A 24578-nucleotide genomic window follows, 5' to 3' on the forward strand; every position below is an offset into this window, starting at 1 on the left:
GAGGCAGAGGTAGGCCACGTGCTGAATGTGTATGAAAATCATACTCCCCTAATTTAGATTCAATACAGCTATTGAATGTTAAATTAAATTAGGAGTTAACAGCCAAAACCTGTGGCGTCATTTTTAATCCTCAATAAAACTCTGTTTTAATATCAGTTGGTATTTTATATTAACTTCCATCTCTTATTAAATTGTTTATTTTTTAAAAAGTCAGAAATAGAATATTTCACAGCTTCTTTTATACCTGACAATTTGATGTAGTGAGGTAGGCATGTGCATATGAGTGAAACATTTTAATTACATCTTTCTTACCAGCTTTTATCTGCCACCTTTTGTCAATTTTTGCAAACATTTCTCTCAGAAAATCTCCCTCTTTCGCTCATTGCCCTATCTGACCCATAGTACCTGAGCACTTTGACCTGTTCTTTAAAAAGAATGTGAATGTTAAAATGAATGAAAGACCAGTCTGAGTTTTTGTTTTTTAGATCATATTTGTGTTTGTGAGATGAGGAGGGATTTCAAGTTTTTCTTCTCTTCTTCCTTGTGTAGAAAAGACACCTTCCTTTGTTGGTGACATCAGAGGCAGGTCCCATTAGTTTCCTCTCTAAGTGGGGTGGCTATGGCAGCAGGAAGTTCTGTGCACCCAAGGAAAGCTGACAGTAGTTGCAAAATTCAGGACTTGCAGAGCCATGATATAAGTATTCAAGTCCTTCAAACCTAGCCGTGTGGAGGAGTGTAAAAACAATCCTAGAACTGGAAGGGATCTCGAGAAGTCATCTAGTCCAGTCCCCTGCACTCGTGGCAGGACTAATTATCTAGATCATTCCTGACAGGTGTTTGTCTAACCTGCTCTTAAACATCTCCAATGATAGAGATTCCACAACCTCCGTAGGCAATTTATTCCAGTGCTTAACCACCCTGACAGTTAGGAAGTTTTTCCTAATGTCCAAACTAAACTTCCCTTGGTGCAATTTAAGCCCATTGTTTCTTGTCCTATCCTCAGAGGTTAAGAATTTTTTTTCTTCCTCCTCTTGTAACAACCTTTTACGTACTTGAAAACTGTTATGTTCCCTCTCAGTCTTCTCTTTTCCAGACTAAACAAACCCATTTTTTTTCCAATCTTCCCTCATAGGTCATGTTTTCTAGACCTTTAATCATTTTTGTTGCTCTTCTCTGGACACTCTCCAATTTGTCCACATCCTTCCTGAAATGTGGTGCCCAGAACTGGACACAATACTCCAGTTGAAGCCGAATCAGAGTGGAGTAGAGCAGAAGAATTACTACTTGTGCCTTGCTTACAACACTCCTGCTAATACATCGGTTGGTTTCAGTGCCATCAGCCTTTAGTATAACCTGCTACCTGTGCTCTGAGCTGGCTTGTAAAATTCCCTCTACTGAATGATCTGTTTGCCTTTTTTCCTCCCACTTGTTCCATTTGACCCAGATCCACAAAGGTTCTTAGATGTGTAAGCCCCAGTCTTAGGAACCACTATGATCTGCAGAACACCCGCTTAGCTGCTATAGGTGTCTAAACTCATTTGGAACCTAAGTTTTCAGGGTATGAGTTCAGTAAGCACCTACATTTCTGTGGCATAGGCAGGGGAGTCCTATCTCACTCGTGAAGCCTGAGCTGATAGGTGTGCTCAGAGGATGCTCCAGTCAGGTTCCATTCAGAATCTGGCTGGAAGTGGTGCCCACCTTATAAGGTTTAGCCAGTGTTTAGAGAACTCACCTGGGATGCAGGAGACAAGGATTGGAAGGATCTGAATCGGGGTCTGCCATCTCTGAGTGCATTGGAGCAGGGGGACTGGACCCTGGGTCACCCAGCCAGGGTGGGTGCCCTAACCACTGGATTATAGAGGTGGGAGAGCCCTGTTCAAATCTTTTCTCTTTCTGAGGCAGAGGTGGGGATTGAACATGGGTCTCTCACATCCCAGGTAAGTACTCTAACCTGTTTATGCAACTTTAAGATTATCCAGTAAAAGTTCCCAAAATATTAAAATTGCTAAAAGTTAAAGTTCCCAGAGCTATTTTCACTTACCATGTTGCATTTTCTATTCTTTTTTTTCCTAGTTAAGTGTTTAGCTTAATATATTACTGGGTATCCTATAAAAAACTTAAACACACAGGACGTGAGATAATGCTTCTGGCAGCTTAATGTTTGCATTTCCTGAATGTCACTTTGACTTCGCAAATTTAATATTGAATTAAGTTTCCATTTAAAATCATCTGTATGAAGATGGCAAGAGCATCAGAAAGTATTAGAATTCAAGAGGAGTTATATGTGTTGGGGGGGGGGGGAGGGGAAATAGGAGCATCATACTCAATCATCTGGTATCCTAAAAAAGTCTGCAACAAAAGACACAACATATTTAATCAGAATAACCACAGCATTGTAGACATAGCAACTAAAAACAGATCTGACATTTTAATTTAAATATCAGAATAGCCAGTCCAAAAAATACCACAAATAATTACTCTGTCTTGCTCTGAAAATGTATTACTAGGAATCCTCTATTTCAGATGTTATGCTGAATGAATCTGACTATTTCACATGGCTGCCTGACTTGCAACTTGGCTCAGATTGCTTTGCTCCTGCCTTATCAAAGTCAGAGTGGTAGCTTGAGTCTGTGCTGCTCTTGCTGTGATTGGCATGAAGAAAGCATGCTAGCGTGCCAGCAGCAGAAAACAGGTGAGATACTTGTGTTAGAGACAAATAAGCAATCTAGAGAATGGTCAGAAACAAAACTTTTTCAGACCAAGAATATAGGGAGTTGAGGGATGGAGCTCTGTTTTTTTTTTTTCCTGTTCCCTCCTCCCCCCCCCCACCACCCATATAGCTTTTTAATGAAGCAATATAACTTATACAAATCAAGGTATTAATGCGGAGAGTGGACTAGATGATACATCTGAGGGAAGGGAGCAGAAGGAGACTCCACCGATTGGAAGGCAAAAGATGCACTGTCCTAGGGATGGGGCTTCCATGACCACCGCTTCCAAGAGAAGGAGGAGGGTGGTGGTGGTTGGGGACTCCCTCCTCAGGGGGACTGAGTCATCTATCTGCTGCCCTGACCGGGAAAACCGAGAGGTCTGCTGTTTGCCAGGAGCTAGGATTCACCATGTGACGGAGAGACTGCCGAGACTCATCAAGCCCTCAGATCGCTACCCCTTCCTCCTTCTCCATGTGGGCACCAATGATACTGCCAAGAATGACCTTGAGTGGATCACTGCAGACTACATGGCTCTGGGAAGAAGGATAAAGGAGTTTGAGGCGCAAGTGGTGTTCTCGTCCATCCTCCCTGTGCAAGGAAAAGGCCCGGGTAGAGACCGTCGAATCGTGGAAGTCAAAGAATGGTTATGCAGGTGGTGTCGGAGAGAAGGCTTTGGATTCTTTGACCATGGGATGGTGTTCCAAAAAGGAGTGCTAGGCAGAGACGGGCTCCACCTAACCAAGAGAGGGAAGAGCATCTTTGCAAGCAGGCTGGCTAACCTAGTGAGGAGGGCTTTAAACTAGGTTCACCGGGGGAAGGAGACCAAAGCCCTGAGGTAAGTGGGGAAGTGCAATACTGGGAGGAAGCACGAGCAGGAGAGCGCAAGAGGGGAGGACCCCTGTCTCATCCTGAGAAAGCAGGACGATCAGCGAGTTATCTTAAGTGCCTATACACAAATGCAAGAACCCTGGGAAACAAACAGGGAGAACTGGAAGTCCTGGCACAGTCAAGGAACTATGATGTGATTGGAATAACAGAGACTTGGTGGGATAACTCACATAACTGGAGTACCGTCATGGATGGATGTAAACTATTCAGGAAGGACAGGCAGGGCAGAAAAGGTGGGGGAGTTGCATTGTATGTAAGAGAGCAGAATGACTGCTCAGCGATCCTGTATGTACCTGCAGAAAAACCTGAGAGTCTCTGGATTAAGTTTAGAAGTGTGAGCAACACGGGTGATGTGGTAGTGGGAGTCTGCTATAGACCACCAGACCAGGGGGATGAGGTGGACGAGGCTTTCTTCTGGCAACTAACAGAAGTTACTAGAGCGCAGGCCCTGGTTCTCATGGGAGACTTCAATCAGCCTGATATCTGCTGGGAGAGCAATAGAGCGGTGCACAGACAATCCAGGAAGTTTTTGGAAAGTGTAGGGGACAATTTCCTGGTGAAAGTGCTGGAGGAACCAACTAAGGGCAGAGCTCTTCTTGACCTGCTGCTAACAAACCAGGAAGAATTAGTAGGGGAAGCAAAAGTGGATGGGAACCTGGGCAGTGACCATGAGATGGTAGAGTTCAGGATCCTGACACAAGGAAGAAAGGAGAGCAGCAGAATACGGTCCCTAGAAAAGCAGACTTTGACTCCCTCAGGGAACTGATGGGCAGGATCCCCTGGGAGAATAACGTGAGGGGGAAAGAAGTCCAAGAGAGCTGGCTGTATTTTAAAGAATCCTTATTGAGGTTGCAGGAAGAAACCATCCCAGTGTGTAGAAAGAATAGTAAATATGGCAGGCGACCAGCTTGGATTAACAGTGAAATCCTTGCTGATCTTAAACGCAAAAAAGAAGCTTACAAGAAGTGGAAGCTTGGACAAATGACCAGGGAGGAGTATAAAAATATTGCTCAGGCATGCAGGAGTGAAATCAGGAAGGCCAAATAACACTTGGAGTTGCAGCTAGCAAGAGATGTTAAGATTAACAAGAAGGGTTTCTTCAAGTATGTTAGCAACAAGAAGAAAGTCAAGGAAAATGTGGGCCCCTTACTGAATGAGGGAGGCGACCAAGTGACAGAGGATGTGGAAAAAGCTAACGTACTCAATGCTACAGGCCAGTCAGCATCACCTCAGTCCCTGGAAAAATCATGGAGCAGGTCCTTGAGGAATCAATTCAGAAGCACTGAGAGGAGAGGAAAGTGATCAGGAACAGTCAGCATGGATTCACCAAGGGCAAGTCATGCCTGACTAACCTAATTGCCTTCTATGAGGCGATAACTGGGTCTATGTATGAGGGGAAAGCAGTGGATGTGTTATTCCTTGACTTTAGCAAAGCTTTTGATACGTATTCTTGCCGGCAAGTTAAAGTAGTATGGGCTGGATGAATGGACTATAAGGTGGATAGAAAGCTGGTTAGATCATCGAGCTCAATGGGTAGTGATCAACGGCTCCATGTCTAGTTGGCAGCCGGTATCAAGCGGAGTGCCCCAAGGGTAGGTCCTTGGGCTGGTTTTGTTCAATATCTTCATTAATGATCTGGAGGATGGTGTGGACTGCACTTTCAGCAAGTTTGCAGATGACATTAAACTGGGAGGCGTGGTAGATATGCTGGAGAGTAGGGATAGGATACAGAGGGATCTAGACAAATTAGAGGATTGGGCCAAAAGAAACCTGATGAGGTTCAACAAGGACAAGTGCAGAGTCCTGCACTTAGGACAGAAGAATCTCATGCACTGCTACAGACTAGGGACCGAATGGCTAGGCAGCAGTTCTGCAGAAAAGGACCTAGGGGTTACAGTGGATGAGAAGCTGGATATGAGTCAACAGTGTGCCCTTGTTGTCAAGACGGCTAATGGCATTGTGGGCTATATAAGTAGGGGCATTGCCAGCAGATCAAGGAACATGATCATTCCCCTCTATTGGACATTGGTGAGGCCTCATCTGGAGTACCGTGTCCAGTTTTGGGCCCCACACCACAAGGAGGATGTGGAAAAATTGGAAAGAGTCCAGTGGAGGGCAACAAAAATGATTAAGGGGCTGGAACACATGACTTATGAGGCGAGGCTGAGGGAACTGGGATTGTTTAGTCTGCTTTCAACTACCTGAAAAGGGGGTTCCAAAGAGGATGGATCTAGACTGTTCTCAGTGGTACCAAATGATAGATCAAGGAGTAATGGTCTCAAGTTGCAGTTGGGGAGGTTTAGGTTGGATATAAGGAAAAACGTTTTCACTAGGAGAGTGGTGAATCACTGGAATGGGTTACCTAGAGAGGGGGTGGAATCTCCTTCTTCGAGGTTTTTAAGGTCAGGCTTGATAAAGCCCTGGCTGGTGTGATTTTAGTTGGGAATTGGTCCTGCTTTGAGCAGGGGGTTGGACTAGATGACCTCCTGAGGTCCCTTCCAACCCTGATATTCTATGATTCTCTGAATAGTACAATTTAAGGCTGTCAATTTAATCACAGTTAATTCATGCATTTAATGAAAAACAAATTAACTAGATTTAACATAGTCATGATTAATCTCCGTTTTAATCACACTGTTAAACAGTAATAGAATACTAATTTAAAATTATTATAAATATATTTGGATTTTTTTTTTACATTTTCAAATATTGATTTCAATTACAACACACAATACAAAGTTTATAGTGCTCAATTTATATTTTTTATTAAAATATTTGCACTGTAAAAAAGATAAACCAAAAAAACAGTATTTTTCAATTCACCCCATACAACTCCACCCAGTCCTACTTTTTGTTTAACCCATTGCTAAGACAAACAAGTTTGTTTACATTTATGGGAGATACTGCTGCCTGCTTCTTGTTTACAATGTCACTTGAAAGTGAGAACAGGCATTTGCATGGCACTGTTGTAGTTGGCATTGCAGGATACTGACATGCCAAGCCAAATATGCTAAACATTTGTATGACCTTTCATGCTTTAATTTGTAGGCTTTAAAGTTTTACATTGTTTTGGTTTTGAGTGCAGTTATGTAAATATAATAATCATTTTACATTTTAAGTTGCAGTGTCACAATAGAGATTGCATTATAGTACTTGTACGTGGTGAATTTTTTTTAATTGTGACTATTTTTTTAATCGTTTGGCAGCTCTAGCACAATTCCAAATCAAACTAACAGCACATTTCCAAAATGTGTTGAAACATGCTATAATTTTGAACTTCATGGGATATGTCTGTTATATCATTAAAATTCTTAGTGCACTTGCTTTATTTGATATCCCAAGTGGCAGATGTATTCCATTTTGTCAAGTGAAACTCAGACACTAAAAGCTGCTATTCCATTAACTTACTTCTATGCTATGTAGTCAGATTCCTACTAAAATTTATTTACTGTACCAGGAAGATTAATCTTAAAATCCTTTAGAAACAGCTGAAAGTTCTGGTGTGATACAGTGAAAAAGGGGTAAAATTCTGAATTTTCCCTCCTCTTTTAAAATCTACTTAATACTGAATCTTCCTGTTTTCTGTTTATATTTCTAAAATGCATTTTTTGCACGAGTGGTGTATTAGTTAACCCAAATAAACATTGATTATGTTCCAAAAGCCATAAGGTTCTGCTTGCTCCCTATCGGGTCTGCTCCGTCATTACTCTAACACTCTGACTCTACTTTTCTTGGATTGTAAGTACATACTGTATTTGTGAACTGACTGAAGATTCTGAACTGAAAAGAAAAATGAAAAATTTTGCTTCTTCATAGAGAAGTTTTCAGCTGTTTCAAATGGATTTAAAATCCATTTCCCTGGTAGACGGGCAACATATTGTCTAAAAGAAGAAAAAAATGGAACTGCTAATAATTTTCCATAGTAACATTTGTACCACATTTGCAAAAGTTTGGTTTTATTACAAAATCCTGTATTCTGTACTGCATAGATCAACTCAGCATTATGAAATATACTTCACTTTTTCTGAGTTCTGACATTAACGGCAATATAAATGCCTATCAATATGACATGCATACGAAGGCTACACTATTCAGAATCTATTGTCATGAAAGTTTTATGCCTACACTATACTGTAAAGTAGAAAATGTGAATAGAGCAACTGGCAATCCTGAGCTTTGTTTTTTCCAAAAGAAAATCTCAAAACCACATTTTAAGTGTGTATAAAGTCTCAGAACATAATTTTTTATTTGCTGTCCCATTAAATTCATGTATATTTAATAATATTTTGGACATCTACTGAAGATTTGGCTACCTCTGGCCATAGAATGTTTGTTTTGCAACCTAGGAATACAATTTACTCATTGGAGGGTGGTGCCTACTTCCTTTTCACTTCGAGGAAGTGATGCATCTAAAAAAACAGTAGCTTCTGTAGTGCTGATTTAAATCCGATAAATCCGACATTAGGGACCAATTCTACAAACCGATAATCATGTGAGTAATCCCACTGAGTAAGAGTTTACAGGACTGGGTCCTTAATGAGTACAACTACAAGGAATTAGTTGCATGCAGCCTGGTGCATTACTAGATATTTTAAAGGGTATCTGTAAGCTGTAGGTAATAATTAATTAATAATAGTACTTGGTATTTACATATCACAAATTCATTAAAATTTCAGATAGGTTGAATTTGTGCTGATAAATAAGATCCCCATCTTTGCCTAAAACTTTTGAGGGTTAATAAAGTGTATAAAGCAAAATAAAATAAAAAAGAAAAATGCTTCCTTCTCCCTTCCAAGCCTTTGAAAACAGGGCGTGAGTGCAAGGCAGTCTTAAATCTGACTTAAAGGGACACGTGGATTCTCCAGGAATAGGGGAATCCTATGTGCTGTATAGTCTCCATAGAAGCTCTTGCATCCCCCCTCTTGCCCATCAGATGTAGGGCATGGCTGGGGGAAAGGAAGGCATGGCCCTCAGCTAAAGAACACTGCTGTGGGACAAGTCATGAAAATGAAACCAGCAACTGGTGGCATAGCTTGGTACCCTCTGAACTGGGATGGGCACCGAATAACCAGTCCTAAGAATCTGGTCCCTAGTTTACACTGGCATTAGCCTCGTCACTCCCATGCTAGTAACCTGATAAGTATCTTTACAGATCCCTATATAAAGCAAGGAATAGTCACACAACGGGATTTTTGTCAAGTACTGGCACTGCTTGAACCAGACCAGTCTTTTTTCTAAATTACAGTTAACTACTCAGGGAGCACAGCAGGTGCCAGTGGTTCCTGGGAACTAGAATGGATCTTTACTTTCTATCAGTGCCCTTTGGTGAACTTTGGAGCAAGTGGGGAGGTGTTGGGAGGAGTTGGGAGGAGCTTGGGGGCAGTGAAGGGAGCTGAGAGGGAAACAGGAGTGGATCCCTCCAGAGCTTGTCCCTGCCTGCCTCCTCCCTACATGTGCCTAGCTCCTGCTCCCTGCTTTGAACTCCACTGTCTGGGCAGTCCTGTCTGGGCTCCTGACATAACCTATCTTCAGCTCCAGCTCTGCCTTGGGCTTCATTGAATCGTCTTCCCCTTTTCCAGAGCCTTGGTCAAAAACAGGAGGCTGGACATTGCATTATATTTTTCAAATGCAGTCACATCAGGTGTGTCTCCCTTAACAGAGGCTTCACCACTGCTTTCTTTTAAAGCCTTGGGAAAGTAACCCTTTTACATCTACTCCTTGACTTATTTTAGGCATTTGTGATATTAACAGCTACTGATGTTCTGAAAGGAATTTGTAGGGGAAGGAGTCTACAAATGGTACAACAAAGCTGCCAGCAAAACTTAACACTTCTTATTCTGAAATGGGATATGAATTTGCTACAATACATAGCTTGTAGTTTCTGGTGTATTTTTATACAGTCAGCACACATCACTGATAGGCAGGCCAGCTGGCATTCTGATTGTCACTTTACTGTATGTAGAATTAAGTATGATGTCTGGCGGAGAGCAGCTGACTGCTGGGTTTTCAGAACTTTCTGTTAGATGCTTCTACTGCATGTATATTAACTGCTGAAAAGGCTGTAACTTAAACAATTTCCCTGTTTTACATTGTCACCTTACTAATATTTATTACCTAGAGTGCTTTATTACTCCAAGTACTGTAAAACATGAACCTTCACAACATTCTTGCCATAGGAAACTAATAGTATCCCCATTTCACTACTATACTATTTGCCAAATCCATGTGAAAGCAAGGATTAGAACTCGAGCTCCCCCGGCCAGGGGCGGCCCGTCCATATAGGTGAACTAGGTGGTTGCCTAGGGTGCCAAGTTAAATGGGGCACCAAATTCAAGGGAAAAAATCAAATAAAAAAATGAAATGGGGAAAAAAAAAGAAGAAAAAAAAATACAAATAAGATAACGAAGATGTCATTATCCAAATTCCTGTGCATGTACAAAGGGAATATGAATTATAATTCATTTTTCTACATTTCTGAGAATTTATTAATATGTCAACTGTTTTATTTAATGAAAAAATAAATAATATTTTAGCAATTTTTTTTTCAATTTGTGACATATGGTCAAGGTGACCCACTCTGCACTTTTGATAAGCAATAACTCAGCCACAATGAAACACATCTGCCAGCAGCAAGAGCTGCAATGCTAGTGACACCTAACTCGAATATACATCAAGGTCGCATAGCTGGAAATTCATGTAGAGCGGAGATATCGCGAGTTGATACATGTGAAATGGTCATTTTAACACACGTCACAGGTAGATGGTTAAGAATCAAGCGAATACTGTGGAAAATGTGTTTCTTGGTGCCAAAGAATAAAGAATAACATCTTTCAGCATTATAAATCCAAAATGTGAGTATCTTTAAGCATTATTAAACCTTAATGTTATTATTGGGCTGTATAATTATGAACTTTTCTTTGTTATAACTGGTTCACATATAATAAAGTCCATAAAAGAAAAGTAACAGCATTAATGCTTAATAGACTACAAAAGTGATGACATCACACTCCAAGCGGGTAACTGTGAGGAAGGGGATTACTTTCCAAACAACCAGTGTTGGGTTATAATGTCGAAAAAGGTCATTTTGTTTCTGTATAAACCCTGTAACTAACTGTTTTAATAGGTAAATGAGTGTATGTTACTAATCATTGAACCTTTAAGCATGCAAATACGTGTTGGGATGGCTGCAATCTGGTTTAAATCACCAACTATGTGGTGTGTCAGCCATCCTTAATGCTATAATGCTTGCAGTCCGGAGCACAGTACATAACAATATTCAAATGCCCCATGGCAGAAAGAGGAAAAAGAAAACCCTCAGGAGCTGAGTATCGTGAACAAAAGGCTGAGAAGGGAAAGGACCAAGCAAAACATCAGGCAAAACATCCTTCCTGAAATATCTTCTCTTTAATCCAAATAAAGATGGAAGCAGTTCATCTGGATGCTGTGAAGGAATTTTACTTGGAGAGGAGGTTAGCTCACATCAGCATGGAAGCAGTTTGGAACATCAAGATGAAGGTATATTACTTCAAGATGAGGGTAGCTCACATCCCCAAAAAGGCAGTTTGGAAACTCAAGATGATGGAAACTTACTTCTAGATGAAGGCAGCTCACAGCATCAGACTGATATGGAAGTGGAGAAAATTTATTCACCTTCAGAGACACATGCAGAAATTGAAGTAAATGATGTAGAAGGAAGAAAGGATGAGGAAGTTACAAACAAGTTACAGTATGGGGACCCAGCTTCATGGCCCAGAAGTGATGACAGTGTGCGGCAAATTCTCGTGGAACATGAACCCGAACAAGTTCATGAATTTCCCTTCCCTAAGGATGGAAATAAAAGAAAATTCTCTGCTCAGCATTACAAGAGGAAACTCATGAATGGGGAAGAAATTAATCAAAACTGGTTACAATATTCAGTGTCAAAGGACTCTGTGTTTTGCTTTTGCTGCAAGTTGTTTAGAAATAAAGCAATTGGTACATCACTTACTGGAAATGGTTCGAAGGACTGGAAAAACATCTCTTCAATTCTCTCTTCACATGAAAAGTATAGACCATTTGGAATGTTTTCAAACTTGGAAAGAACTTGAGTTACGACTGAAAAAAGGAAAAACTATCGATGAAGAAAATTTACGTGTGATCAAGGAAAAAGAAGAATATTGGCAACAAATATTAGAGCGTCTGATTGCTTTGGTTCTCAGTGGGCAAAATTTAGCATTCCACGGCTGCGGTAGAAATGAAAAATTGTACACTCCAGGTAATGGAAACTTTTTAAAATTTGTTGAATACCTAGCTTTGTTTGATCCAGTCATGAAGGAGCATCTACATAAAATAACTGATCATGAAACACAGGTTCATTACTTAGGAAAAAATATGCAGAATGAACTGATTCAAATCCTAGCAAATGCCATTAAAAAGAAAATTGTAGAAGCTGCCCATTCTGCAAAATACTTTTCAATAATACTGGACTGTACACCAGATATGAGTCGTGTTGAACAAATGATGATCATTCATTTTATGGATATGGAAAAGTCTGCAGATGAAGATAATGTTGAAGTGTTCATAAAGGAACATTTTTTGGGTTTTGTACCACTGAAGGAAACGACTGGAGCATTTATGACTGAAACTATTCTACAAGAGCTTGAAACAATGTCATTATCTGTTGAAAACTTATGTGGCAAAGGCTATGATAATGGGAGTAATATGAAGGGTAAAGACAATGGTGTGCAAAGGAGAATGATGGAAATCAATCCTAGGGCCTTTTTTGTTCCTTGCAGTGCGCATTCTCTGAATGTGGTTGTTGATGCTGCTAGATGCCTTTTGGAGGCAAGCAGTTTCTTTGACCTGGTGCAACGTGTTTGTGTTTTTTCTCAGGCTCAACATGCCATTGGGAGATTCTAACTCACAATGTGAATTCTCTAACAGTGAAACCACTTAGTCAGACAAGATGGGAGAGTCACATTGATGCTTTGAAACCTCTTTGCTATGAACTTGGAAACATTTATGATGCCCTAATTGAAATTTCTGATGATGCTACCTTTACTGGATCATCTGGCAATATGGCACGTTCAGATGCAGAAGCTCTTGCAAATGGACTTTCCAAGTTCAAATTTGTGACCACTCATTTTGTGGTATAATATCCTTTCTGAGATTAACCTTACTAATAAGTAGCTTCAGGAAAAGAACTTGAACATACATTCTGCTATTCAAAAACTGCAGTAAACTAAAAATATTCTGGAGGAATTCAGAAGTGATGAAGGGTTTGAAAGAACACTGTTAGATTCTCTTGAGCTTGCTGAAGAAATAGACTTTCCGACAGAATTTGAACCAGAGCCAGTTCGCATTCAGCAAAAGAAACAGCAGTTTTCATATGAAAGACGAGACACACCCATTTAGAACCAAAACAAAGGTTCAAAGTTAATTTCTACTTCGCAGTCCTTGATACTGCTATTCACTCGGTTGACGAAAGATTTCAACAGATGCAGCAGCTAAAGTCAGTATTTGGCTTTCTATATGATATCCACAGCTTGCAAAAGAAAACAGCAAAACATATAAGATAATTTTGTATAAAACTGGAGTCAGCATTGACTCATGAAAATTCAAAAGACATTGATGCTACAGATTTGTGTAGTGAGCTTCAGGCTTTTTCAAAATGACTTAAGAAACATTCCACTCCTGAAGAAGTACTGAAGTTTGTTTGTGAAAATAAACTCAGACAGTTTTCCAAGACTTGTTGGACTTGCCACAATGTCAATAGAGCATGAAATAGCTGGAAAACTGGATCTAAAAGAACTAGTGACTGAATTTTCAAAACTTAAAGCAAGAAAAGTCATGTTTTAAGAGAACAGAGTGGTTTTTTTTTATTCAGAGTGTTTTGTAAATACAGATTAAAGTTTATTGAAGAGTTTTCTTATTTCTTTCTATATTGGATGTGGTGGTAATGGCAGTTAAAGCAGGGTGATTTTGGATTTGTAATAAAAATTATAATTAACATTTTTAATGCATTTTTATTTGAAATCAGACTAAAATATCATCTAGCTGTCGTGTACAAATCTGTCCTGAAAATTTTGTGTCTCTGTTTTATCTGATATCAGAAATATTGGTTGGACAGACGGAAGGATGGACAAACCGAATAATTAAGCCTCTGTTTTAAAAAAAATAAAAATGCTTAAACATTAAAAGGGAAAAAGGGGCAAACTGGTTCCCAGTTTACCAAAAATCAAAAAACCCAGTTTACCAAAAAATCTGCCCTTGGGATTTGGGGGTGGGGGACACCAATTGCATGGTTCGCCTAGGGTGCCAGTTGCTGGCAGCTAGTCTAGGGCCACCCCTGCCCACGGCTGTGCTTAGTCTATTAAACCATGTTGTTTGTCCTGTCACTTAATATGGAGTAGCTGACAAAGATGATGAATCAAACATCAATCTGGTGTTTTGCAGCCTTCATTAGTGGCCATGTTTTGATTCTATACAACAGAGTTGGTATAATGGTGGTTCTATAAATCCATAGCTTTGTAGCAAGTTTGATGTCCCCACACAGGCTGCTGAAACGTGGCAGCAGCTCTGCTATATAAATGTCCACATCTTTCAAGCATTCTCACTATCTTTGGCACTGCCCAAGTATTTGACAGTTGCCACCTGCTCAATGTCCTGTCTGGACAGGCTAATACTTAGCTGGTTGTAAATTGGAGCTGCAGGCTGCTTGATGGTAATGACCAGGAACTTTATTTTAACAGGATTAATAACCAGATCAATGTATGCTGTTTCTTGCCTGACCAGACTAGCCGTCAGCTGCAGCCATTCACCAAACTGTGCCAGAAAGACAATGTAATCAGCATATTTGAGACCTCAGAGCAGAATGGAGTTCAGCTCAGTGTCACCAACAGCTGCCTCCTCAAGCTGATCCATCAACCAATCAATGCCAATATTAAACAACAATGGTGACTAGAACACAGCCTTGCCAGACTCCAGTGGAGTCAGAAAACCATGCCATGCATCTGCCTTTAACTTGAATACAGCTTTCCATTCCATTATAGAATTCTTCCATCAATTACTTTTCTATCAATTACACTATCTTCTCAGATCCCATGAACTTGTCTTATGCATGGAATCAAAGGCCTCAAGGAAGCCTATAAAAAGTGCTGTGCGCGATTTATTAAATTTAGCCATCTTTTCAAAAAACTGTCTCAAGAAAAAGATCTGATCGACAATAGAATGACCAAGGTCTGATGGTGCACTGACTATCCTGGCCTTTGCCAGTTCCACAGAGTACATCGTTGACTGGAGACATTAATTCAGACGTGAATACCTTCCCTAGAATAGACAACAGCATAATACCTCTAGGTGTTACATTCAACCCTATTCTCCTTTTTGAACAAAAGCAGAATAATACTCTTCTTCGAGTCATCAGGGAGGATATTAGTGTTTGAGATGGTCTGGGAGAACCCATGTAGCCAGGGTACAATACCACCTGTCTTCAACAACTCAGGGGCGATATTACAAACTCCTGGTGCCTTCTCATTGCTGGTCGGTTGTCTGAGGTGCACACTGGAACCAGGGGCTGGTTGGCTAGTGTGAAAACGGGCACAGGCTGGAGAATGAAAAAGGACAGTCTGGCAGAACTACTGGGCTATGGCTTGAATCATCTTCATCAAACATGTTTTTTACAACTGACTTAATATTTGCTGCTATGTGGACTGGTTTGTCCTTTAACTTCATATAAAATTACTTAAGTTATAATCCACACTCTACTTGTTCTTCTGTTATTTGAAACCAAAGATACCCATTAAAAATGAAATACTGTGTTTCCAACCTAAAGTGAGCAACGGTTTTGATATCTGTGGTGAGTATTCAGAGAACTGTTCCCAACTGTGATATTAATATTGCATTGTTTATTAGGAAGGTAACTTGCTGACTTACTTCAAGTTAAAGGCCAGGGTTATGTCCCACTGAGATTATAATGGCATATTTCTTTGTACAAAAGTATTGGTCTAATTATTTTTTAACTGTACTACAGTACCATGCGGCTGCATGCATTACAGTTAATGTGACTTTATTATGCATTTGCCACCAAATTATTATGTTGTTAATATACTTTCAGATCTTAAAACAGCAAGTCCTTGCCTAATGCATTTTTATTCTTAAACTTTTACATAAGGACACAAGACAAATAACTGCATAGAATTCTTGAAAGCGGGAATGAATTGCCTCAGAAAAACATTTTTCTCTCTCATCACTAATTTTCAAGACAGTTGCAAATTAAATGTATGCAACATTAGTGCTTAGATAAGAATTCCAAGAACATTTTCTATTGTACTCTGTCTAAAGTCCACTACTTCCAGGTCATTACATTCATTGGATTATCCTGTAAATGCAATATCACTCAGATTATCCAGATGTCATATTAAGGGTCCAAGCAAGTTATCAGCCATTGCTTGATTTTTAATGTTTTGACCTTATTCCAAAAATGTTGGCATTAATGCATAAAAGAAAATGTAATTGAGATACTTTTTCACCCAACGTCAAATTCTAACATTAACATGATAATGAACCTGCTAGTTTTCAAATTCAGTCATATCCATATGTTTGATCACTGGTGCCATAGAATGAGAAAAATATTTTGGGATCTCTCAAAATAGTTTCAGTATGCTTCCTGCCTCAGACCTGAGGAGACCTAAAGGTGCTGAGCACTCCTGTGAGGAGCTGAGTGTCCCCAAATCCCACTGAAGTTAATGGGAGTTTAGAATGGTCAGCACACTGCAGGACTGTGCTCAAAGTGAAGGATGATATGAAGTGCTTGCAGTAGAAAAGAAGGAAAAGAAATTGTAATGGGGAGATGAGCCAGAGCCTATAGAAATCAGTACAAATTGCTTGACAAGGTTGAAACTTTCAAAAATTAACAAAACACCAGCAACAGCCAAAAAAAAAAAAAAAAAAAAAGGCAGTCAGAATAAAGCAATAGCCATAATATCGGAAAAAATACTTTGGAAGAAACTATTTCAGCCTTTTAAACAGAGAGAAAAATATGCCATAAACTAGTATAATAGTTTAGAAAATGCTAAGTAGCTAAAAGACTGAGTTTGAATTGCTTTGCTATTTCCAGTTTTATTCACATGATACAACAAGAGAACATTCAGATGCATAAATCTGCCCAGAGGGTGGTTCATGTCTGCAATGACCTGCCTACAGGTTTTGGAGGTGAACAAATTTAGGTTACTTACCTCTGTTCTATAAATCGAATCTGTAGGTCACACTTTTAATAGATGAATACTGCCCACCCAAAAGCTAGCTTTTTCCTCTTCATATTTCTTCTGTGTCAGTTTGCTAGAAGACAGTATACTAAAAATTAAAATAAAATGAAAAAATGCTAATTTTCAAAGCTATAACTTGCATGTGATTCCAGAAACAGGCTTGCTGCTGTGTTTTGATAATGGGATTAATTCTCTCTTCTAGTGGCAAAAATATATTTTTACTACTAACTTGGAAGTTTTGCTTGCCTTTGGCTTTTGGTGCAAAGTGAATTTTAACCATTGTTGCAATGTAATTCTGCTGCGGAAAATTGATAAGGCAGTCTATTTCAGAAATTCACTTGAAGTAGATGCACTTTGCAATAAATAGGAAGTAACATGAGATTTGAATTTCACAGTTTTTTCAGATCCCTTCCACAAGTAAATATTAATTCTACTCTGATATTTGCACACTTACATTGATTATTTTAAAATTCTCATTCATTATTTTGAATGGGTACAGCTTCTATCATATCATTCCCATGAGTCTGAGTGGCAACATTTAAAAAATAATACACACACCTGTTGGCTTTGGAACAATATTTAGCCAGAACAGAAGGCATTATTGGCATTATCAGATATGAAGCTTTCCACATTGCTTTTCAATCACAAATTTCACCCTTTATCTTGTGCAATATTTTCTGCATCTATTTATAGAAAATATTGTGAATAATTATGTGGGAATAGCAGAATAGGAATCCATTTACAAGATATGTTGCTTTTAGGTTATAGGATCATATATGTACCAATATGATATATTGTCATAAATAAAAAATATGTCAAAATAAATAAATGTCATTTTAAATGGCAAGAATAATCATTAATGTTTGAAATATATTGTGAGGTATGAGATCTGTTCAGACTTCCATTGTATTTGAAAAGCTTTACATTTTTTGCTATATCTGTAGGACTTTCATGTGTTTCTGTTCATTACAACATTTGCTGTCAGTTTCAAGTGGCATGATTTCCTGGAATCTTTTGGATTTTCTACCTAAAATGACTGTAACTAAATTGTTGGTTTAATTGATGGTAATACCTCAGTAATCATGACAGGACTTACACTTAGTCAACACCATCAGTGATAGTTATAGTGTTGCATTCAGTGACAGAAACCATGTGAAGTACATATCTAAAAGGTTAAAATCTACATTTTCTCATGTCTTTGTCAGAGAATACCTAAGTAAGAAAAAAAAGCAGTGCATTCTGAATAATAATCTTTTCCTCTGGCCTTTAGTTCCACATAATATGCTAAAATGATAATTGCCTTCAAAATACCAAGCACATTTTTCTGTGAAAGACTTCTAACTTTTTCATCTAATATGTAATGCAAAGACTACTGTTGAAATAGAAATAAGGTTACACCTCTACCCTGATATAATGCGACCCGATATAACACGAATTCGGATATAACGCGGTAAAGCAGCGCTCCGGGGGGGCGGATCTGCACACGCCGGCGGATCAAAGCAAGTTCGATATAAGTTCGATATAACGCGGTTTCACCAGAGTAGAGGTGTATATCAGGACTTTTGCCTTAGCCCACCTGTAAGTCAACCCACCTGCATATGTCCCTCTGGACTTTTGTCTACTGTGCAAGCTGGTATTTTTGTTGGTAGGTCAGGACATTTTCTTAATAAGACCACCGTGCGTTCAGTATATTCCCAAAGATTCTTAAAAGCCTTACCTTTTGTCCATAAGCCAAATGGAAAATTGTAAGAATTGCACAACATTTTCAAGTGCTTTGAAGTTTCTGGTAAGACCATAGGTAGTATTTTTTTTTCAGAGCATATGGTAATAAAGATAAGCAGAAATTTTATATTTAAATATTTAGTCAATGAGAGTTGAGCACTTAACTTCCATTTGAGCCTTTAAAAGTCTCCCTTATACAGGGCTGGTGCTACCATTAAGGTGAACTAGGCGGTTGTCTAGGGCTCCAAGCTTTTTTTTTTTTTTTTTTTCCTCCCCGAGCGCGCGGTCACCGCTCCACTTCTCCCGCCTCCCAGGCTTGCGGCGCCAATCAGCTGTTTGGTGCCGCAAGCCTGGGAGGAGAATTAGAGTGGGGGCTGCGTGCTCGGGGAGGAGGCGGAGCAGCGGTGAGCTGGGGTGGGGAGCTGCCGCACAGCTCCCTGGGGTGGGGGGGAGCTGCCATGCGGGGGGCACCTCAGGGCAGGGAGGGAAGTTTCATCTAGGGCACGAAACTTCCTTGCACCGGCCCTGCCCTTATAATCATTATGTATGAGCTTTACTGTACTAGAACTGTCACTAATGTTCAGCTATGGTACCTGTGATGGAACTTCAGGGCAAATTTATGCCTTTGAATGTTCACATGCAGATTTCATTGATTACAGTAGGGGAGGGATGCATATATTCCAGGGTACAATTTAGCCCATAGAATTTATTATTGAAAAGTTATTTAATATTTTTAGGTAAGAATAATGAAACTAATCATCATAACCCAATATGGGCCATCTATCCACCATCCACGAAAAACACCAAAAGCAGATGTAGAACCATTTTATATGGCAGCAGCAAGAGAATCAAAGGTTGCTTGCTGGTGGAAATGTGATGTTGTGGCAAGATAATGAGTAAGTTGTACTTAGAGCTCACAGTGGAGATTGGATGGATCACTCAATAATTGCCTTGTTCTGTTCCTTCTGAACCATCTGGCATTTGTCATTTGCAGAAGACTGGGTACTGAGCTAGATGGACCATTGTCTGACCCACTAGGGCTATTCTTATGTTCTTAATATTAAAATTTGTAGATTCAAGCACACCATTGCATAACCTTTACAAGGATATTTTTGGTCAGCATTTGGAAAAGAGTTTTTGCAGACAATACATTAAAACTACAACTGCACATTTTTCCCAAGATAAAATGTCTTATCGGTAGAACTTAAACCAATATGCTTGAAAATTATAGAGTACTTTTAAGTTCTACTGGTAAGCTTTAGCTATCTAAAATCCATCTGCATATTCCCTATAATTTTTGTAGAAACTACTTTGTTAAATTTTAAAACTTGATTATTTTAGTATATAGAAAGTTTTGAAGCACCAAAGCATGTTACCAGTGCCATGAGTAGAACTAGTAAAATAATTTAAAATTCAATATTTCAAATTTAATAATGTATTTGAATTACAAAAATTTTGCTTTTCTCCTTATTTATCAATAGTCCACACACAAATTGTGCTTTTCTCAAATTTATTTGTTCGAAATAAGTGACTAATTTATATTCAGTTCATAATTCTTGGTCTGTAGCTTATTTGTCAGCAGTTTACTGCAATCATTCAGTATGTAAATCTGAGCTGTTTTATTTGGACACATAGGATGCTTTTTTCCCCTTGACTGTAACTCTGAGAATTGTTTCCAGTGTAAATATTTGAGACTATGTTTTTGAAATTCTTTTTGTGAATGTTTAAAGTCCTATGGCTCCTGATATGTCCACACGCTCCTTCATAAAATTGTCACTGTATATGATCAGTAGTATTGGGAATTCACTAACAATTGAATATCCTTTTCTTTTTTTAAATGAGTAAATACAGTGAAGATTTTGTGACTGTGGAAAAGGAGTTTTTGGTATAGATGTATCAGGACAGAGGCGTGGGCAGTCTGATCTAGTGGTCAGAGCAGAAGTTGGGAGTCAGGCTGGCTTATCTACCAGGAAGTGAGAGTCAGAGGAAAGCCAGAGGGCAAACCAGGAGTCAAGTGTCAGGCAGGGTCAAGTTACCAGGAAATCAGTAGGAACAGGTATTGAAGGGGAAGCAGACCTAAGTAGGCAAAACCCAGTTGTGTGGACAATGTCGTGTTCCTGTGCTTGGTTTAAATAAGAGTTGGGAACAAACCAGGGCCCCCGGTTTTCCACCAGTCAGATCTCCATACAGGGATTCAGCCTCTATTCTGGCAACTGATTAGCTGGTCATTGGGTGGCAGGTTGGAAATAACTAACTCTTCAGAGCTTTGTGGACTAGGGTTCAAGATCTGCAGTCCTTGACATTATCTACTTCCTAAGGGGTGTCCTCGGGTCAAGATGGGGCGAAGCTTTTTTGGGGTGATTCCTATGGAACTCTCTCACAAGTGCGGGAGTGTGTACATTTTCATCAGACTCCCAAGTGTGCTCCTCATGACCATACCCCGCCCAGCCAATAAGATACCAGAGCCTGCTACATTTACATTTAGAGTCCATGATCTTGTGACCTATATATTACTTGTGGGCCTGTACCTGTACTGGTGGAGGAGGTGGCTGGGTCATGTGAGAAGTGATACATGAAACACTGGGTAAATCTTCAGAGAACAAGGTAGTTGGAGTTCAAAAGTTACTGGATTAACCTGTCACAGGATCTTAAAAGGGTCAGGGAACTGGAAGTCCAGCTTGTGAGCAGATCTGTCTGTGTGGAGATGCTCTGTGGAGGGCCTTTTTCCCCACTGAGTAGGTGGGGCCTTGCTGTTGATGCTGGTTTGATCCTGCTTTTTCCAGGAGCTTTTTCAGTTCTTCCTGGGTTTGACAGATAAGGTGCACTAGGTCTGAGGTGGCCGGGCTGAGAGAGGATGCAAGTAATTGCAGGTGAAATCAGAGATGGTACACATAGTTGGTTTAAAAATAAAAAGAGCGGAGGATGCTTTGACCTGTAGAAGCATGGTCTGTTTTGCAGTAGGCAAACTCTGCATAATGGAGAAGGGAGGACCAATTGTCCTGGGGAATATGATGTAGCATCGCAGATACTGCTTGAAAATCTGGTTGGCCCTTTCTGTCTGGCCGTTGGACTGGGGATGGTAAGCATAAGAAAGATGTGTGTGGTCTCCTGGTAAGTGCAGGTCCTCGTGCCAGAACTGGGCCATGAACTGAGACCCTCAATCAGAGGTGATGTGCTCCAGAAGGCTGTGGAGGCAAACTACCTGGCACATTTGTAGCTGGGCTGTCTCTTCAGTGAAGGGGAGGCCTGTGCTAGGGATGAAGCGGGCCATTTTGGTAAAGTGGTCCACTACTGTTAAAACTGTTGTAAATATGTTGGATCCTGGTAATTCTACAATAAAGTCTCTGGTGATAGTTGTCCAAGGTCGAAATGGGGAGTCTAAGGGCTGAAGAAGACCACAGGGCTTGTGTCATGGGGTTTTGCCATGGGCACAAACATTGCAGGAGGCAATGAACAACTGTATTGTCACGCGTATCCAGGGCCACCAAAAGGAGTGGCATATTAGTCCTTGGATCTCGAAGCCCTCCAAGTGTCCTGCTAGGGGAAAAACATGGTTTAGTTGCAGGACTGCTACTCTTGCGGGTCCTGAGGGCACATAGATGCGGTTCCGTACGTACACGATCGCTTCCCAGGAGCCATGAGGCTGCTTGTTGATAACAGCTCATTTTGTCAGGTGGAATTTCTGAGGCAGAGGCGCAGAGTATCAATCTGAATATATTCTGGTGATGAGCTAAACTGAGAAAGTAACAGGTTTTGAGAATGAAGGTTGGTCCCTGTGGGTTGATATTGTATCTTCAGGATAGGGCATCCACCTTACCATTTTTGGATCCAGGGTGGTATGTGATAAAGAAATTGAATCATGAATAAAATAGGGGTCCACTGAGGCTACTGTTGTTTTAAGGCTGTCACCCTACGTAAATATTCCAGGTTTTTATGGTCATTGAATACCTGTAGTGGGTGGCAAGCTCCATCCATTCTGTAAAGATGGCTTTTATCGCCAGAAGTTCCTTACCAAGTATTTAGTAATTTAGCTCTGTAGAGGTGAGCTTCCTTGAGTAATAAGAGTATAGAGTAATACTTGTTTCGGACCAACTCGCTGGGAGAGGTCAGCCCCAATTGCCATACTGGAGGTGTCAGCTTCTACAGTGAAGGCTTGTGTGACATTGCGGTGAGCCAATATGGGTGCTGTAGTAAAGGTGAGTGTCAGCTGATTGAATGCATGCGGGGCCTTGGAAGACCAATGGAAATGGACATTTTTGCAGAGGAGAGCGGTAAAAGGCTTGATTTGTTTTTTGAAAAATTCAGGATACGTTGTCGATAGAAATTAGCAAACCCCAGTTATCATTGCAGGTCACGTGTAGTGTGGGGAGTTGGACAATCTTGGATAGCTTGTATCTTGTGTGGGTCCACCTCGATCCCTTCTGGGGATAAGCTAAAGCCCAAGAATTCCATGGAGGCCGGATCGAAGGCACATGTCTTGAGTTTGGTGTAAAGGCCATGCTGCCATAAGTATTCCAGGACTGTTTGGAAGGAGTAGTATTCTGTTCAGGGATGTCGGAGAAAATCAATATGTTGTTGTAACGAGGTGAGACTCACTGCCGCAGCGCCTCCTGATGGTAATCCAGGGAATTGGCTTTCCATCCTCCAGAGCGCCCTCTGTCAGCCGGTGTCTTGCCTTACGCTGGTGCCACGTATCCCTCCCAGACCCCGGTGCCCCTTTCTCTTGGGGGATGCTACCTGGCAGTACCCCCACGGCTTCTGTGTCTCCCCCCAGGGGAACCCCCCCCACCCACTATCCCCACCTCACCTCAATATAAGGCTACTGCCAGTCACCATCTAGCCCCCGTTCACTGGTGCAGACTGCAGTGTACAAGCCACTCATCACAGGCAAGGGAGGTTTGGACCTGCTGCCTCCGCCTACCCTTGGGCTCCCTGCAACCCCAGTACCTATTTGGCCTTGCACAAGGCCGGCAGCCTGGGAATTGCCAGGCAGGAGCTCCCCAGCTCCTCTCACCTTTTCCCAGCCCTGCTCCACCTCAGGTACCCTGGTATGCTCCCCAGCAGCCAGGCTCGTCTCCCTCCACAACTAGAGGAGACTCTCTCTTAGCCTCTGGCTCGCAGCCCTTTTATAAGGGCTAGCTGAGGTCTGTTTGGGCCGTGGCCGCAGCTGTGATTGCTTTTCCAATCAACCTGGGAGCCCTCTCCTGGGCTGTTTTAAACTCCTCAGGGCAGGAGCGGGTGACCACCCTGCTACAGTTGTCTATGTAGACTATTATGTACTGGTCCAATATGTGTCAGAACACATCATTTATAAAATGTTGGACGGTGGCCAGGGCATTTGGTCAACTCAAAAGGCATTACAAGATATTCATAGTGGCTGTACCCCAAATCTGGAAGGTGGTCTTCCATTCATCCCCTTCCCTGATTCATTGTATGCCCCCACAGAGGCAAGTTGGTGAATATATGGGCACCCTTCATGTCGTCCAGCAGCTGATGAATCGGAGTAGTGACTAACAATTCCTGATAGTTATCTGATTCAGTGAACAATAGTCCATGCAGAGTCAGAGGCTGCCATCTTTCTTCTTGATGAATAGCACTGGTGTGCCAACCAGTGAGGTCAACTTGTAGATAAACTCTTGGACCAGGTTGTTCTGGAGGTATCCTTGGAGCGCTGTTGGATCAGATTCTGAGATAGCATAAATCTGTCCAAATGGCATTTTTGCTCCTGGATGCAGCTTTATTGGACCTTCATAGTCCTGATGTAGATTTAGGATTTCCATATTCTTCTTTTCAAAAACATTGGTGTGGTCTTGGTATTTTGAGGGGAGTTCTGACATAGCTTCAATAGAACTGGTACATCTGTGCCGCCTTGTTCCCATTTGTATTGGCTGTGAAGTAGTGAAATTGCGTGGCATAGGCTAAAGTGCCCTGTGCCTGTTGGAGATTCCTTCGGGCAGCCTCTGCTGTTCGAGTTTGGTGCGTCTCATCCAATAGTACCAACGTGGTTTGGAGG

At 40.8% G+C, this 24578-nt stretch overlaps 1 protein-coding gene across 1 annotated transcript in view; it reads left to right on the forward strand.

Moving 5' to 3' along the window:
* The window catches only part of KCTD8 (potassium channel tetramerization domain containing 8), a 164795-nt gene that overhangs the window by 47461 nt on the left and 92756 nt on the right, over positions 1-24578 (forward strand). The window lies entirely within an intron of this gene.

Source organism: Trachemys scripta, chromosome 5, assembly GCF_013100865.1.
Source record: "Trachemys scripta elegans isolate TJP31775 chromosome 5, CAS_Tse_1.0, whole genome shotgun sequence".
NCBI lineage: Eukaryota > Metazoa > Chordata > Testudines > Emydidae > Trachemys > Trachemys scripta.